Below are 6,335 nucleotides of genomic sequence, written 5' to 3'. Positions count from 1 at the left end.
TTAGGAAAAACTAAGTTCGTTCTGGTCTTCATTTGATTTGAGCAGTTGTTTCAAGTTGCTACATCCAGTACATAACATATACATATATATGCAAATTGCTTTCCTTTCTCTAATTAGTTGACCCGCTCCACCTACTCCACACTTTGCCCATGTCCCCCCTGACAGCTGCATTACTACTCTCTGGGCTATATTTACCCCGGTTCAGAATCATTACTGCAGAGTCTGGCAGGGAAATCCGTGATAGAGCATCGCAGCATATTTGAAGAAGGTTCACTCTTCCTGTGGAGAGACAGTGGAGGATAGGGCCTTGGCCATCCAGCCTTCCTGTCAGGCAGATGGGAAAGTCATAGGGCTGTCCTCCAGATGGTGAGGATAACTTCAGGATTAATTTGTTTATGGAGAAAAAGGGGACGTTGTAGACGCCCCGTGGAACAACTCCTCCATTCCTGACCTGCTCTGCCAGGTTGGAGCAAAATGGCCTAAGTCAAATCCTCCAGATTGATTTGATCAGTTATCAGGGCTGCTGGTTTGTGTCATCTTTTCTGGTCTTATAAATATATGATAAATGGCTCTTAAGTTGGCCTCCAACTTCTTTTGTACTAAGACCTCAGATAAACTGAAACAAGAGTTTACTCAGTGAACTAAGCTGAAGCCGAACCTAATGATTTTGTTGAGTAATTAAAGAAGGCTACGGCAGAATCATGCACCGTGGTAGCTGACCTTTGCATTAGCCCACAGTAAATGCAATTAAACATTTCGTTAGCATAATTGCCCAAGTCACATTTAAACGTTTTCAGAAAACAAGAAAAACACAATTATTGGCAAACACATGGGTATTTTTTATTGACATTGTAACAATAATTCAAATAATGACTTAGGTGATTATGGTATTAGGATAACGATTTGTAATGTTTTTTTTTGTAAGCACAAAATTGGCACCATTTTACTGTTAAAAGTTCAACTTTTAGTGTGCAATCAAAGTGTTTATTTTGGATTTAATGGGGCTAAATAAGTTTCACATTTATCATTTTCTTCATTTTCTTGACTACAGTCGGTCACCAGATGTATTCAAAGACCACACAACTATTCTCTTTTGCTGTGAAGCCAAATGTAGTTCAAACCAACTGAAAACCAACACGTTTAATATTTGAAGGAAAAGACTTATCTTTGCATATCATAGTTAAAACATCATAAAGGTGCATTGCAGATATGGAACACCAACCTCGTTTCAGCCACATTTCAATAAAGTTATTGAAATAGTTATTGTTAAGTTGTATTTGCAGCCATTCCTGCACATGCAGTGCAGAGTTTGAACAGCAGCTCATTTAGAGATAAAATGTACAGTCTTTAGCCCATAATGCCTTAAGAGTTACTTAGGAGTTATTCATACTCTGCCTTGGCTTGAATGTTGACCTGTGGCTCAAAAAGTCTTCCGGCTTCTTAGTTCCTCTTCAGTCAGAGAGGAGTAAAGGCTCAACACACCCCTTTTCAATCCTTCTTAGAAAACATGGAGCCAGTTAGCCAAGGATTATCCGACCTCTCCACGGCTGGCAGCTACACAAAGATCATTAGTGCCTCAGGAAGTGTTTTACTCTGTGAGTGTGGGCAGAACGTGCCGGACTACCTGCTGCCTTGGCCGGCTTCCAGCTGACGTCCTCTCGCTTTATCTTGTTGTCAGTCTGACAGCCCCAGAGCCATGTGTCACCAGGCAGCGTGCACGGTCTTGTGATATGTCTGTTTTTTTTTGTTTTTTTTTTATTCTCTTGAAAGTACGTTCCAAACCAGTGGATGTGATGACAGTTTTAATGAATGTGTGCGGGGACTTCATTTTTTGGCGTTTCTAGCACCATTATTTAAAAAAGCCCTTACTGAGATGTTTTGTAAAATAACACACACAAACAGTATATGGTGGTTTGAGGTTAATGGCGCATTTAGTCTTGACAAGAATTCAGCACCAGACCCGCTCGCTGGTATGAGTTTCTCCAAGCCATCGCCTCGTTTCTTCCTCTTTATTTTTTCTCTCTTTATTTTTGATCAGGCTTTATCACAGGAGTGTACAGCACCTAGAAATATCCCCACACAAAGTCTCATAGAAAAGCTCAAACTGATGCTTATATACACAGATCCAAATAAAACATGTTGCCCATTGCTGCTGTGGCGTGTCACTTGAAGCGTCCAGTTTTCTACCTTTACCTTCACTTGCTATTGTACTTTTAACTTGTTGGCCCAGATCTGTGCAGATTTCATTTGCTCCGGCAGTAGTAGCGAACTTCAACTTTGACGAGTTGTTGGTGTCTAAAACCATGCACATAACACAGATTTCCAGGAAGTAGACAGGATCACATAAAAACAGTTTAGGGACAAATTAAAAAAGAAAGTGTTGATCCAAACTGATCAAGTATCTATGAGATGATCCACGGATGGCCCTCCCCTCAATCATGTCCATTCTCTGATGAGTCACAGCTGTTACGGTGGCAAAAGGGAGACCTACACAATATTAGGAAAGTAGTCATAATGTTATGCCTGATCAGTGTAACTTTAATACATGGATTTTTTTTTTGTGCAGAGAAAAACATACAAGCATATTCCCGTAACACAATATAGGCAATCTACAGTTCATGTTTGTTTGACAGCCTCACAGATCCTGTTGCATTTTGTTTCATTCCTCAAACTTAGGTGACACCTAAGACGCATTCTCAGTACAAATGGATGCGCTCATGAAAGATGAAGGGTGCAATCAGACCTATAGCGTTTAAAAGGCTTCCAGTTGAAGGTGTGGCTGTTTGATGTGGGTGCCTTCCAGCGGCGGTTCCTGTGTCCAGGTTGGGGAGAAGCTGTCACACAATTAAGGTGGATCAAGTGAGCGCAGGTTTACCAGAGACAAGAACATATAGTACCAAAATCACAGCATGTCTGTAGCATCTATTACTTTCTAAAGTACTTTAGCAGCAGCATTCAGCTGCTTTGCTGTCCCCGGCCCTGCAGGCTCTGGGATCACAAAGACACTATAATGAGGAAGATTAGGTGAGATGGACCTCTTTATCTCCCCGTGAAATACGACCCCTTCTGTAACCGTCAGCTTTAATCTGCCAGAAGGGCTAAAAAACCAAACACACTGCACATACCATCCCTTTGGGATCAAAAGCAGCTGAAATAAAGGGATCTTCTGTGCAGGACTAACTGCTGCTGCTTCTTCATTCCACAGACTCCACATAACCCCATGCTACCTTTCCTTTACGGCGGAGCGATTCTCCAGCGTTTTGTCACTGGGGGTCAGAAGCAGTTTGACTGAAAAGGGCTGGAAATCCCATTTCTCTCGGCGTGCCTCTGATCCACAACCAAAACTAACTCTGCCGTCAGCAGTGGGAATATCTCTCAGACAGCTGGGACAAACTAATGTGACCCTCCTGGAAATCCAGTTATCTCAGCGAGGATAGAGAAGGTGAGGGCGAAGGAGGAGTGAGGAGACGGAAAGCTGAAGACAATGAGTGGAACTTTATCTTCTCTTTATGTCATCGTTCTCGTCTTCTTAAGCAGCACTAGCCCAGAAACTGCTCACTCCATTGTGAGACGGCCGACACGCTGCGGGTTTTCTGAGGGCATCTTCTTGTCTTCGCTCGTCCACATTGGTTCCACTTCCGTTGCTGGCACTCGCACACATCACAGCAGGGCTTTATTTTATCACTTACTGTGACTTTGTTGGCTAGTATCACATTTTGGCATTGCGTAAGGAGCGGCTCCGTTCTCTCCTCCTCCGCTCAGTGCTAGGTTGATAAAAAGTCTTCAGATTTTTTAATTATTTCTCCTTAATGCCGTCATCCGGGGATACAAGATACTCGGTCTGGCTGTAAACGTGAAGAAAGCCAAGGTCCTCCATCAGTCCTCACCAGACTTCTCCACATCCCCTACAGCAATATCAGTTAACAACACAGCCTTTGAAAATGTGGACAACTTTCCCTAACTGGGAAGTCAGCTCTCTGCCAAGGCAGACATAGATAGTGAGGTACACCATCGCATCTGCTATACCAGTAGGATCGCAGGCCAAACTCCTGGTCTACAAAGCAGTCGTCCTGCCCACTCTCTTCCATGGACCACCTACAGCTGACATATAAGATTCCTGGAGTCTTACCATCAGAGGTGCCCACGCAGGACCCTGAACATCTCATGGAAAGACCTGCACACCAACAGCATTCGTCCCAGGACAGGTCAACGAGATCCTGGAGGTCATCAACCTAAAGAGGTAGTTTTTTTAGCTAGGAAAACCTAGCTTAAAAAAAACTGAAGCATTTGAGGGAACACCCTACACAATGGAGCCACCATCGATGGAGAAGATCTCCACCGGGCTGCCAGAGCTAAGTGACAGCAAAGAAAAGAGAAGCTGTCCACCAAACAGGCTCGCCCACATCCCACCCCCAGCACATCGCTTCAATGCCCACATAGCACAAAAGCTTGTGGTTTCAGGATTGCCTTTTCAATCATCTGAGGACTCGCGAGAAGGACCCCCTAGGAGGATCACCTTACTCAACTCCGAGTGACTGCTGATGTGTAAGAGAAGAAGTTTGTTATACGCCGATCAGAGAATAACAGAGAATGGACATGGGTCTTCTGAGGGAGTCCTGTGGTGTCTAGAAACAGAACAATGGGGGGTTTTGGATCACGTGGGTTTAGGGGAGGGGTCTCTGTGGATCTGACTTGTTCCAGTGCATCCCACAGATACTTGATCAGTTTCAGAACTGGCAAATTTGGAGGCCAGTGTTGATAAGAATATTTCCTATTTTGTGTTCTAGACACAACATTGACATGTGGCCACCTTTTATATTCATATGATGAACACTAACCTCTGCACTCCTCTAGCATTTACTACCTATCTGCAAGATGGAGTTTTTATATTTGTCACGACTGCTGCATTTATTTATATCATTAATTGGCTCATAATATAGCCAACACATTATCATCATCAGACATCACATCTTGCTTTGATCGAGCTTCCAAGAGCAAATCCAAAATCTCACTTCTGTTCCTGCTCATAATAATTCTCAAGTTTGGTCTTTCATCAAATGTCTGCTATCGACCTGTCTCCTCCATCCTCCATTTATTTGCATATGTTATGTGTCTTTACAAAATATTTTCAAAGGCTTAATGTCACCTGCGATGAAAGTACACACCGATCTGTTGATGTGCCACACTGGATGATGTTAAATCATCAAAGGAGGGGGGGGGTTGATGGTCCATCCCAGCGTGCAGGCCTGACCCGGAGAAAATATCTTAAAGGCAAGGCTCCACTTCATGCTACTTAAATCCAACTCATGCAGAAGATAAATGACACTGGAAAACAAACTCCTTTTCTCCTTTCCTCTTTACTGAGCTGAACTGTCCAGAAAATGTTTCACAGACCCCTGAGGCAAACTTTGTGTGATTGTAAAAGATTACTTTATGAGGATTTGAAGTTTCTTCCACATACATTAGAGCAGGGAAACTTTTTGAAATGTATAAAACCGAAGACATCTGTCAGGCAAATGCATTAATGTCACTAGAGGAAAAAGGTGTGTATTGCTTTGGAAGTCTTGATTTCCTGACAACATGATTGCACTTGTGTCTTTCAATAATCCCAAAATAATGAATCATCCATTTAACGCTGAGTAACGAGGTGCCAAGTTGTATTCATACAAAACATCTCATCGTCGGTGCTCTGTGTTGCACTCTCCGTGCATATGTGCTGTTTGGCTCTGTCAGTCACTTTAATTTAGCTTCTGCAGAGAGCGTCTACGCCATGCACGACTGCGGGACTTCGTCCAATACGTAGCAACCGTGTCTCCGCACCTGGGAAACACATCGACGAGGCAGCTCTGGGTCCACTGTAACTCACTAATAGTTCCATGTACATTTCCAGATGTGGGATTCAATTTCAGAGACCTGCGTTCAACCTGTCTGACACACGCCAAGGCAAAGTATGAAAACAAAACAAAAGCTGTGGCTAACAGATGAGGGTCAATCTTTCATACCTGTTACACTACGCTCCAAAAATGCTTCTTCCTTTCTAATTTGAACATTCTTTGGTGAATTGGGGGCTGGTTTTTCTGCAGTGTTCACATTAAAAAAAATAAAAAACATCAGCGTGCAACTGTAAGCGAGTTTACCTGTGTGTCCTACAGAGGGAGTGATGCTGTCCAGAGCTGCAATGTGGGAGTTAAGACAAGTGCAATAGAGTAAATGGGATAATCAGGGTTTACAGATCTGGGTGGATGTAGTGACGCAGAGCTTTATGCGGCCTAATGAGGCGCCGGTGACCCCAGCCCCGCCTCAACGTGACGCATCCGGGCCCAGGGCCTCACCTC

The sequence above is a fragment of the Mugil cephalus genome, chromosome 11, assembly GCF_022458985.1.
Source record: "Mugil cephalus isolate CIBA_MC_2020 chromosome 11, CIBA_Mcephalus_1.1, whole genome shotgun sequence".
Taxonomy (NCBI): Eukaryota; Metazoa; Chordata; class Actinopteri; order Mugiliformes; family Mugilidae; genus Mugil; species Mugil cephalus.
Note: the sequence above shows the minus strand (reverse complement) of the source record.